General features: G+C 41.9%; 1 pseudogene; it reads left to right on the forward strand.

Moving 5' to 3' along the window:
- Positions 1–13,020, forward strand: part of LOC104986000 — a 40,787-nt pseudogene that overhangs the window by 21,388 nt on the left and 6,379 nt on the right.

The raw sequence follows: 13,020 nt of genomic DNA on the forward strand, positions 1-13,020 counted from the left end.
TTGTACTATTTTCTTCCCTTTGCAGATTTCTCTTAATAAAGAGGAAAATCACAGTTTGTCTAGCCAGAAAAGTGAGAGAAGATGAATCAAGTGAAACTTTTTTCTTTAAAGATGAATGATGGATGCTTCATGCCTTTGTAGGGACTGGGCACTTCTGCTCCTCAGGTAATCAGAATGATGTTAGAGATGGAGGAGTAGCAGACTCGGGTCCTGATCAGAACCAGTCACTGAGTGAATTTGGGAAATCCAGAGGGGCCACCCTTTCTTAATTTATATTATGCTTCTCTCCAGGGTGAGTTATTTTGTGCATTAAGTCAGTGCTTTTCGAATTTTCAGGGGTGGGTCCACCTTTTCCCTTTATTCTCATCTGCTGTCTAGTTGTAGCCATTTCACAGCAGATTAGAGTCAATGGCTTCCCTGGTGTCTCAGAAAATAAAGAGTCTGCCTGCAATGTAGGAGACACCGGTTCAATCCCAGGATAGGGAAGATCCCCTGGAGAAGGAAATGGCAACCCACTCCAGTATTCTTGACTAGAAAATTCCATGGACAGAGGAGCCTGGTGGGCTATAGTTCATGGAGTTGCAAAGAGTCAGATATGACTGAGTGCCTAACACTTTCAGAATCAATGAAATCCAGCTGTCCTGATTGGTGGTTTAGTCACTTAGTCGTGTCTGACTCTTGCAAACCCATGGACTTGTTACCTGCTAGGCTCCTCTGTCCATGGGTTTCCCAGGCAGGAATACTGGAGTGGGTTGTCATTTCCTTCTTCACAGGATCTTTCCAATCCAGGAATAGAACCCAGGTCTCTTGCATTGCAGGTGGATTCTTTATGGACTGAACTACAAGGGAAGCCCATTTATCATGTATCAGAGACCTTGATGCAAATTTGCTTGTGATGCAGTTTCTCTGAAATTTCTAATATCCAAGTTGTCCCCTCCCATGTATCCCTAATCATAGAGCATCCAGAGAAATCTTAGGGATAAAAGGACCTAGAAAAAGAGATTAATCTTTCATCTCAGAGGGAGTTTTTGTGGTCTGAGGTGGAGATAGTCCCTTAGAGGTCAGCCTATGAATACTGAGCTGTGGGAAGAAGCATGTGGCACTTGAAAATTCTCTCTCTATTTGGAAGACTGAACTTCACATTTGATGCCCCAGCAGGAGAGTCATTTGGTGTATGATGTTGAAGTCTGATGCAAGGACACTGGCAGGAACTATTGCTTTATTTTGACTTGGCTTTTTCATCTGTGAACAATCAGTTCATCACCATGGGACTAGTTAACTCATCAGGAGTTGCAAATTATATATATATATATATACACACACTCAAGAGAGATTTTACTACTGAGTGAAGTAACAGGGGTAATGGAGAGGTGAAAATTATAGATAATTTCAGAAGACCAGCCTGGTGGACCAGCAAACGAGTAGACAGCTAAGAAGAATAACAGTTTTGAAGAAGAAAATGTTAGTTAAGGATGAACTTAGTAGCCAAAAAAGAAATTAATAATAAGAAATTTTTAAGTGAAAAAAAGTGTTTTTTGTTTGTTTGTTTGTTTTTTACATTTTTAGTTCTTCCTCAAATGTTGTTTGAAGTGTTTCTCCAAGTTTACTTAGGTAAATCACTAATTTATTCCATCTGAAGTTCTGTCCTCATTGCACTGATAATTTTTTGCACTGGATATCTGGGTTGAAACCAGTTAATGATCTCTTACAAAGAGAATTAATTTAGAAAGGTAACTCTATATATTATGTAAATCTATACATCATGTAGATAGTGGAAGTCCAGAAATAGAGGGTTAATGATCTGATGTTCTGAGACCAGTTCATGAACTCAAAGTTTCTATCATAATTATCTTTTCCCAACATTGGTTGCGTGAAATGAGCCATGGTGGGAGTACTTCCACCATAGAAATTGGCTAATGCTATAAATCAGGACTCCTCTTCTTCAGACTCAGTTGTTAAATATTCACCATGAAATAAAAGTCAACATGATGCTTTGTCCCCACTAGCTCTTAACTCTTTAGAGTGATGGCTTCTATTGAACAGTTCTGCTTGTGGAATTGGTCCTCTGTTCCTGATTTAAGTAGATCTTTATCTTGTTATGCTTTCCTAGGTTGTTAAGAGTGAGGTAGAAAAAGCTGTCATGAGAGCAACTGATGTTGGCTAAATATATTGACTCAGCATATATTTACCAAAATGAAGAAGAAATTGGGAGGGCCATCCAGATGAAGCTTGCAGATGGTACCGTGAAGAGGGGTGATTTATTCTACACTACAAAGGTGCTGTGTGCAGCTACTTGTGTATCTGTGGGAAGCTCACTCTTTGAGGAATCATTTTCCTGGCAAATTCCTCTTCTCACTGGTTTAATTCCTGTTCACTCTCAGACCTTGAACTATGAGAAAGCTGATTTGGAACAGATGGATAGCAATGTGAATTCTGTGGTCAGATTTCCTGTCTTTGAATCCAAGTTCTGTCACTTACTTACCTTGGACAAACTACTTAAATTCTGTCCCTTAGTTTCCCAAACTATAAAATAAATAAAATAATATTTACCTTACAGGATTTTTTTAGTATTATTAATACATCAAAAACACATGTAAAGCTTTAAAAATATTTAATGCATTTTAAATGCTTATAATACTAGCTGCTATTATTGTCATAAGGTTTAAAACTCAAAGTGGATTTATCTTTTCCAACTCTATTATACTCATATTTTGATGTACATCTTTTTTAGCTGTAGTGTGAAAGAGAGCAATTTATCAGAAAAGATAGGGTTATGGAAACTACAATCAAATTTTAGCTTTTTAATATCCCATATATTTGACTTTGTGAAATTTCTTAACCAAAAAAGAAAAGTCTTTGGACCTCTTTAAACCTTAGTCTTTTTATCTCAGCCTAGTACTTTGGCCGCCTCATGCAAAGAGTTGACTCATTGGAAAAGACTCTGATGCTGGGAGGGATTGGGGGCAGGAGCAGAAGGGGACAACAGAGGATGAGATGGCTGGATGGCATCACTGACTCGATGGACGTGAGTCTGAGTGAACTCCAGGAGTTGGTGACAGACAGGGAGGCCTGGCGTGCTGTGATTCATGGGGTCGCAAAGAGTCGGACACGACTGAGCAACTGAACTGAATGGATATCAGATCAGATCAGATCAGATCAGTCGCTCAGTCGTACAACTCCTGCACTATGGAACGGATATAGCATTGTCAATAAACATTTGTTTCTTTTCCTATAAGATAGGAAAAATAATACCATGGAACTCATATGAGGGTAACATTCATGTTTATAAAAGCATTTCTAATGTATTTTTTTAAACTCTCAACCATTTTTACTCATATAATTTATATCCATTGATGCCATATCTAAAACAAAAGAACTTAATATTTGAATTGGATTGGAAAGGGAACCTGAGAGGAATTTTTCCCATCATGTTCCTTGAACTGACTACTAGAAAAAAAAAGCATTTGAATTGGAGGTAATGCAGCCCAAGAGGAGGGAGATGGTGTTAGTGGTAGTGAACCCATCCTGGTCTATGAATGGATATTCTTTCCTTCCAGCTCCAGAGGTATCCCTACATCACTAACCCTCTTAACTCTCATCTTCCATCCTCTTTTCATGGGATCCTTTTGTTTCTTTATCCTTAGTAATTTTGATAGATTTTCCTTAGATTATTACACTTAAAATGAAGTGACTCTAACACCCTCTACCCCCAAATTCCTAAGAGACCTAACTTTCTTTGGCAAATCTAATCATTGAATACAGCTGATATCACAATCATTTGATGTCCTTGTTTAAAATGCAGTTTCCTTGGACTTTCCTGGTGGTCCAGTTGCTAAGACTCTGCACTACCAATGCAGGGGGTTCTGGGTTTGATCCCTGGTGGGGGAACTAGATCCCACATGCCACAACTAAGAGTTCACTTGCCACAGATAAAGATTTGGTGTGCTTTACAATATTCTGCTGGTTTCTGCCATATTATTACGCTGTACACCTAAGCATACGGTGAAAGTGAAAGTGAGGTTGCTCAGTCGTGTCCAACTTTTTGTGACCCCATGGACTTTAGCCTTCCAGGTTTCTCCATCCATGGGATTTTCCAGGCAAGAGTATTGGAGTGGGTTGCCATTTCCTTCTTCAGGGGATCTTCCTGACTCAGGGACTGATACCCGGCCTCCCGCACTGCAGGCAGATGCTTTACCCTCTGAGCCACCAGGGAAGCCCCAAGCATACAATGCTATGTCGATATCTCAAGAATAAATGAACTTAAAAAAAAATTTTTTTAATGCAATTTCCCATCTCAGTCTCCAAACATTATGATTTTATGATGTTTGAGAGAGAACTCAGGGCTATAATTTGCACAAACAAACCAAATAATTCTTTTATGTTTCCAGTTTTGAGAACACCTGTGTAAGACCATATTTTAACTTCCTACGCTGGTGTCTTACTTCAGTGTGAAAATAAACTATGATGATAAAGAATCCCGAGATTCACAGGATGACTTATCACTCCCCAACAACCACAAGTGGGTTTCTGGTTGTTGCTGTTTATTCACCATTATATTCATTTCTCCTGAATATTCTTAAATGATCCCACCCCACTTCTCTTTCTGCCACTGCAGCTGTGGAACACTTTTTTCCATCCAGAATTGGTCCAAACCTGCCTGGAAAGCTCTCTGAGAAAACTTCAACTGAGCTACATGGATCTTTATCTTATTCATTCCCCAACAGCTCTGAAGGTTAGTAAGAGTTATTTTACTTTGGTTATTAATCTCATTAGGAGTGAAATAAAAAGAGTACATAGTTCATGAAAGTGGGCCGAATCATACATAATATTTTGACATTCTCTTTGTTTTTTCTTTTTTCTGCACCTATCCCCATTCCAGCTCACTATTCCAGTCTCAAACTGAAGGGTTAGTTGTTGTTCAGTTGCTGAGTCATGTCCAACTCTTTGTGACCCCATGGACAGCAGCATGCCAGGCTTCCCTGTCCTTCACTATCTCCTGGAGTTTGCTCAAGCTCATGTCCACTGAGTCAGTGATGTCATCCAACTATCTCATCCTCCGTCATCCCCTTCTCCTCTTGCCCTCAATCTTTCCCAGCATCAGGGTCTTTTCCAATGAATTGGCTTTTTGCATCTGGTGCCCAAAGTATTGGATGGGTTTACTGATTTCAATGTCTTTGCCTCGATCTTGTGGACAAATGTCTAAATTTTCTAGGCCCTGTGCTCTTGAATTTCGACCTTGTGCCCACTGGTGTCTGGGGAACATCTTGATGTGGAAACCAGGGAAGGCACAGAACATGTAATGAGGATGAGACTCAGGCCTGAGATGCTCACAAGTTCCTTTCTTATACGACCACCTCTAGGTGGAGAGCAGGGGCGGAAGAGTCTTATCCCACAAGGATCAGGACCAAGGAGCCCATTTGGCCATGGCACCACTCTGGACGCTCACTATGATGGGGTCTTGGGTATCTCAAGTTGTCCTTACACAAGCAATATTTATTAAATCTTCAGGGGTTAAAAACATTTCTAGAAGTGTACTTCTTCAATGTACTACATTTCCCTCTTCCTTTCAAGTACAAGCCTAGATTGTTTCATTAGTCTCAAGGTCTAAAGGCTCCAAACAGCTTGGGTGAAGACAGACACAGCCTGATAAAACCTCCTCTTCTTTCCTGTGTTCCAGCCTGGAGAGGACCCAATCCCAGAGGACATCCATGGAAACATCACTTTTGACACAGTGGATCTCTGTATCATGTGGGAGGTGAGTGCAGCTCCAAAGAGGCCATGTCTTTGCACACTGAGAGAGAGAAGACTCACAAGGAACTGGGGAGAGGCGGACAGGGTCCAATTCTGCCTCTTGTGTACACATGGACGAGGCCATGAATGTCCCTGCACCTCAGTTTCACATTCCATCGGTGTAGATTCAGTGAGTAGTTACTGAGTGCCTGTGATGTACTTAGCCCTGGGTACTCCCATGTACTCAGGCTATATCTGTGAACAAAACTAAGATCTCTGGCCCCATAGTGAGGTAGGTTCTACTGGGCAGGGGAGGGATGCAGTGATATAGTAAAGTGAAGCCAATTCAGGGAACTGAGAATGCCAGGGTGGTTTGGGGGCACAGATAGGCAATTAAAAACAGAATGGACATGGCACAGTGCTCCCAATGCAGGGGCCCTAGGTTCAATCTGGTCAGGGAACTAGATCCCGCATGCTCCAATTAAGAGTTCACAGGAAGTATTAGTTTCTCAGTCATGTCTGACTCCTTGCAACTCCATGGACTATAGCCCTCCAGGCTCCTCTGTCCATGGAATTCTCCAGGCAAGAACACTAGAATGGATAGCCATTCCCTTCTCCAGGGGATTTATCCAATCCAGGGATCAAACCTGGGTCTCCCACATTTCGGGCAGATTTGTTACCATCTTAGCCAGTAGGGAAGCCCCAAGAATACTAGAGTAGGTTGCCATTCCTTTCTCCAGGTGAATCTTCCTGACCCAGGAATCGAACCTGGGTCTTCTGCATTGCAGGTATATTCTTTATGATCTGAGCCACCAGGGAAGCCAAGAGTTCGCATGCCATTGCCAAAGATCCCACATGCTACAACTAAGAACTGGCACAGCCAAATAAATAAATTGAATAATTTGTTTAGAAAAAGAAAAACAGAAGGGACATTGCAGTCCTCTTTGAGAAGGTGGAATTTGACCAAAGACTTTCAGGAGATGAAATTTATTAAGCGAGCATCTGGAGGAAGACTGATGTAGGCATAAGGAAAATCAAGGCAAAGATTTTAAGGTAGGAGAAAGTCTGTGTGTGCATGCTAAGTTGCTTCAGTCATATCTGACTCTGTGACCCTATGGACTGTAGCCCATCAGGCTCCTCTGTCCATGGGATTCTCCAGGCAAGAATCCTGGAGTGGGTGACCATGCCCTCCTCCAGGGGATCTTCCTAACCCAGGGATCGAACCCAGTTCTCTTGCATGTCTTGCATTGGCAGGTTTACTACTTTACTTTACTACTAACACCACCTGGGAAGGCCAGGAGAAAGCTCACCATATTTAAAAAACATCAAGGAACAGGCAGGGCTGGAGCCCAATGAGTTTGATGTCAATCATAGGATAGGAGGTCAAAGAGAAAATAGGAAGCCAGTGGTCTGGGAGGCGAGCATGGCAGCTTCCTGTTTCCCAGGCTACGCCTACCTCAAGTTCCTTTCTCCTAGCACTTGTTCTGCTAGTGTTTTACCAGATTTTTCTAGGTGATCAGCTAAAGATCATACTGGTTCTCTTAACCCGCCTGGGCTGCTTTCATCCTTTTCTTTTTCTATCTTCTTAGCCAATTAAAAAACTATTTTTAAAAATAGTTCTCATTCTCCTATTTCTCATCCTCCTCCTATTGGCCAACTCCTGTCTTATTTATTGCAATCTGCATCTTGTATTCTCCCTCACCCAGAGACACTCATGCTACCATTTAGTATGTTTCTCTAGCCAGTTACCCCTCACCACCCCTCCCACCCCAGGCCTTGGAGAAGTGTAAGGATGCAGGGCTGACCAAGTCCATTGGGGTGTCCAACTTTAACCACAAGCAGCTGGAGAAGATCCTGAACAAGCCGGGGCTCAAGTACAAGCCCGTCTGCAACCAGGTAATCCCCTCATCAGTCTGCCCCCAATCTCTTCTCCCTCCTCACCAGCTTATTCTTTATTCATTTCAACAAAGTCACCAAATGGCACTTCCCTCTTTTCCACTGACCTTAGGACATCAGCTGCTCCAAGAGAACAGAATGTATTTTAAGTTACAGAAGATATTGCTAAAGATTGTGTCCATTTATTTTTATTTCTTTTATTTGTCTTTGTTCCCATGTCATTTTGCAAGAAACATCCAGGAGTCAGGTTGAAGTATAATCTACTAAGTGTTATGGTAGTCGGCCCTAGTAATTCAGAGCTAGCAAATGATTGACCTTTCGCATAAAAGGTCAGAAATATTGGAACACTCATGCATCAGAGAGAATGGTTAATTCATCTTTTAATGGCTCTTTTGAGTTCTTTGTCATGAGATAACCACTGGGATTCTTTTTTGAATTTTTTATTTTATCTTGAAGAACAGTCAATGAACAATGCTGTGTTTGTTTCAGGTGTACAGCAAAGTGATTCAGTTACACACACATATGTATCTAGTCCATTTCAGATTCTTTTTACCAATTGTTGTTGTTGTTCAGTGGCTCCATCATATCTGACTCTTTGTGACCCCAGGGACTGCAGCACATCTGACTTCCTTGTCCTTCGCTATTTCCTGGAGTTTCCTGAAACTCATGCTCATTGAGTCCATGATACCATCCAACCATCTCATCCTCTGTCACCCCCTTTTCCTCCTGCTCTCAATCTTTCCCAGCATCAAGGTCTTTTCCAATGAGTCAGTTCTTCGCATCAGGTGGCCAAAGTATTGGAGCTTCAGCTTCAGCATCAGTCCTTGCTGGTGTTTTCCCCAATTAAGTTGTTACATAGTGTTGAAGAGAGTTCCCTATGCCACAGAGGAATTCCTTTTTGGTCATCCATTTTAAATATAGTAGTGGGTACATGGTATGAAATCACTCCCAAATGACATGAACGTGCTTGATGCCTTTGAACCGTGTACTTAAAAATGGGTGAAATGGTAAAAGTATGTAATGTAGCTTTTACTCCCATAAAAAACTAAAAGTTAAAAAGTCTGTTTGTTAAGATAAGCTCACATTAATGAGCAACACATACATTTCCTTATCTTGGAGAATAGGGAAGGAAACCATGAGTGTAAAAATATTAATAACTGGCAGCACTTCTTCCTGGCAGAGGGCCTATATTTCTACATGATCTCATCTCCTTTTAGACATCTCACGTCTAAAGGCAATCCATATATTAGATATTAGTAAGGCTTAGTGTTTTCTTCCTTGTAGATAAAAAATAAAAACAGAAGTCTAAAAATGTTTATTTTTTGTCCTTTGGGAGATTTACCTTCACTTTGGAGATCACTGATTTGAGAAAGGAAAGAAAATTGGCTGTGAAGAGTTCTTTCTTGGGGAGGGAATGAGGGATGAATAGATAAAGCACAAGACATTTTTAAGCAGGAAAACTGTTGGGTCTTGTGCACCATGGTCACAGCTGTAGATGACGGTCATGTGCTGGCCCTTGTTGCTGGTATTTCTAAATAATTCTGACACCATGAATATAGCTCTGTGTGTTCCTTGTATATTTGGGGATGGTGATCCTGCTGACCCCACATTCCAGTACTTCTGCTTGGCAATTTACGGGTGGAATGTCACCCTTACCTCAACCAGAGCAAACTGCTAGAGTTCTGCAAGTCCAAGGACATTCTCCTCATTGCCTACGCTCCCTTGGGGTCTGACTTAAGGAAGAAATGGTAATGATCTCTATAAAGGTATTCTGATCCTAGATGCTGTGTCTTCTGGAGCCATCTCTCAACTGTCTGGGGGAAATTAAGGATAGTTAGCAGGAATGATCCATCTTTGCAAACCCTTTCCCTAGCGTACATTTTGAGGACTCAATAAAGTATTATTGAATAAAAAGTAATTATTGCATAAGTGCTAAGTCACTTCAGTCGTGTTTGACTCTTCGCAACTCTATGGACTATAGCCCAGCAGGTTCATCTGTCCGTGGGATTCTCCAGGCAAAAATACTGGAGTGGGTTGCTATTTCCTCCTCCAGGGGATCTTGCTGACCCAGGGGTCAAATCTGCATCTCTTATGTCTCCTGCATTGGCAGGTGGATTCTTTACCACTAATGCCACCTAGGAAGCACAAATTATTATTAATAATTAAAATGTTCATCCAATTTAAAAGTTTCGGCTTTAAAGACTGATAAGGTTTCCAAGTCATGATTCTGACACTTAGCAGTTGAGCCATATGAGTCTCTTGAAGAGGAATATAGATGTGTATCTTTTAGCACTTGAGTGCAAAACAGAGACAGTTAGTCAAGTGCATCTTTTGAAATAGCAGATTCTTATAAAATTCTTGACTATCTGTTTCAATGGTGGTCATTGGGTCTTACTTGGAACAACAATTTTGCCTTCTTGACTTATTCCATATTTTGTTAAGTTTCTCAAAAATGTTTAAAAGATGATAAAAAACAAACAGATCTGATTTTCCCTTCTTACCTTGCTTTCTCTTGTCTTTCTTCTTTGACTTTACCAAAAGAAGCAAAAGAGCTATTGAGACAGCCAGAGTGTCATGAGGAAGATTCCAGCAAATTAACCACCCCTAGCCTGGCGGCTGCGACCAACACACTAAACACGGCCTAGAGGAGCTACCCCATGTCCAAGGTCAGGGGCAGAAGTTGGGAGGACCCCATGCCCAAAGGACAGTGGCCTAAAGGAGTTACCCCACGTCCGAGGTCAGGGGCAGTGGTCGAAAGTGCCAGACTGAGAGGGCACAGGAACGGCCGAGAGGAGCTACCCCGCGTCTGAGATCAGGGGTGGTGGCCGAGAGGAGCTACCCCTCATCCGAGGTCAGGGGCTGCGATGAGAGGCGTTACCCCGTGTCCGAGATCAGGGGCAGCGGCTGCGAGGAGCAACCCCACGCCCAACACCAGGGGCGGTGGCCGGGAGGACCAACCCCACGTCCAAGGAGCCATGGCTGTGCAGGCACAGGAGGGCCTAGAGGAGCTATCCCAAGTTGAAGGTCAGGAAGGGCAGTGGTGAGAAGATACCCCTCATCCAAGGTAAGGAGCAGCAGCCGTACTTTGCTGGAGCAGCTGTGAAGAGATACCCCACACTCAAGATAAGAGAAACCCAAGTAAGACAGTAGGTGTTGCAAGAGGGCATCAGAAGGTAAACACACTGAAACCATACTCACAGAAAACTAGTCAATCTAATCACACTAGGACCACAGCCTTGTCTAACTCAGTGAAACTAAGCCATAACCGTGGGGCAACCCAAGACGAGCAGGTCATGGAGGAGAAATCTGACAGAATGTGGTCCACTGGAGAAGGGAATGGCAAACCACTTCAATATTCTTGCCTTGAGAACCCCATGAACAGTATGAAAAGGCAAAATGATAGGATACTGAAAGAGGAACTCCCCAGGTCAGTAGGTGCCCAATATGCTACTGGAGATCAGTGGAGAAATAACTCCAGAAAGAATGAAGGGATGGAGCCAAAGCAAAAAAAAATACACAGTTGTGGATGTGACTGGTGATAGAAGCAAGGTCTGATGCTGTAAAGAGCAATATTGCATAGGAACCTGGAATGTCAGGTCCATAAATCAAGGCAAATTGGAAGTGGTCAAACAAGAGATGGCAAGAGTGAAAGTCAACATTCTAGGAATCAGTGAACTCAAATGGACTGGAATGGGTGAATTTAACTCAGATGATCATTATATCTACTACTGTGGACAGGAATCCCTCAGAAGAAATGGAGTAGCCATCATGGTCAACAAAAGAGTCCGAAATGCAGTACTTGGATGCAATCTCAAAAATGACAGAATGATCTCTGTTCGTTTCCAAGGCAAACCATTCAATATCACAGTAATCCAAGTCTATGCCCCAACCAGTAACGCTGAAGAAGCTGAAGTTGAACAGTTCTATGAAGACCTACAAGACCTTTTAGAACTAACACCCCAAAAAGATGTCCTTTTCATTGTAGGGGACTGGAATGCAAAAGTAGGAAGTCAAGAAACACCTGGAGTAACAGGCAAATTTGGCCTTGGAATACAGAACGAAGCAGGGCAAAGACTAATAGAGTTTTGCCAAGAAAATGCACTGGTCATAACAAACACCCTTTTCCAACAACACAAGAGAAGATTCTACACATGGACTTCACCAGATGGTCAACACCGAAATCAGATTGATTATATTCTTTGCAGCCAAAGACGGAGAAGCTCTTTACAGTCAAGAAAAACAAGACCAGGAGCTGACTGTGGCTCAGATCATGAACTCCTTATTGCCAAATTCAGACTTAAATTGAAGAAAGTAGGGAAAACCACTAGACCATTCAGGTATGACCTAAATCAAATCCCTTATGATTATACAGTGGAAGTGAGAAATAGATTTAAGGGCCTAGATCTGATAGATATAGTGCCTGATGATCTATGGAATGAGGTTCGTGACACTGTACAGGAGACAGGGATCAAGACCATCCCCATGGAAAAGAAATGCAAAAAAGCAAAATGGCTGTCTGGGGAGGCCTTACAAATAGCTGTGAAAAGAAGAGAAGCTAAAAGCAAAGGAGAAAAGGAAAGATATAAGCATCTGAAAGCAGAGTTCCAAAGAATAGCAAGAAGATATAAGAAAGTCTTCCTCAGCAGTCAATGCAAAGAAATAGAGGAAACAACAGAATGGGAAAGACTAGAGATCTCTTCAAGAAAATTACAGATACCAAGGGAACATTTCATGCAAAGATAGGCTCAGTAAAAGACAGAAATGGTATGGACCTAACAGAAGCACAAGATATAAAGAAGAGATGGCAAGAATACACAGAACTGTACAAAAAAGATCTTCACGACCCAGATAATCATGATGGTGTGATCACTGACCTAGAGCCAGACATCCTGGAATGTGAAGTCAAGTGGGCCTTAGAAAGCATCACTACGAACAAAGCTAGTGGAGGTGATAGAATTCCAGTTGACCTATTTCAAATCCTGAAAGAGATGCTGTGAAAGTGCTTCACTCAATATGCCAGCAAGTATGGAAAACTCATCAGTGGCCACAGGACTGGAAAAGGTCAGTTTTCATTCCAATCCCAAAGAAAGGCAATGCCAAAGAATGCTCAAACTACCGCACAATCACACTCATCTCACACGCTAGTAAAGTAATCCTCAAAATTCTCCAAGCCAGGCTTCAGCAATATGTGAACCGTGAACTTCCAGATGTTCAAGCTGGTTTTCGAAAAGGCAGAGGAACCAGAGATCAAATTGCCAACATCCGCTGGATCATGGAAAAAGCAAGAGAGTTCCAGAAAAATATCTATTTCTGCTTTATTGACTATGCCAAAGCCTTTGACTGTGTGGATCACAATAAACTGTGGAAAATTCTGAAAGAGATGGGAATACCCTG

This window comes from Bison bison, unplaced genomic scaffold, assembly GCF_000754665.1.
Source record: "Bison bison bison isolate TAMUID 2011002044 unplaced genomic scaffold, Bison_UMD1.0 scf7180017864063, whole genome shotgun sequence".
Taxonomy (NCBI): domain Eukaryota; kingdom Metazoa; phylum Chordata; class Mammalia; order Artiodactyla; family Bovidae; genus Bison; species Bison bison.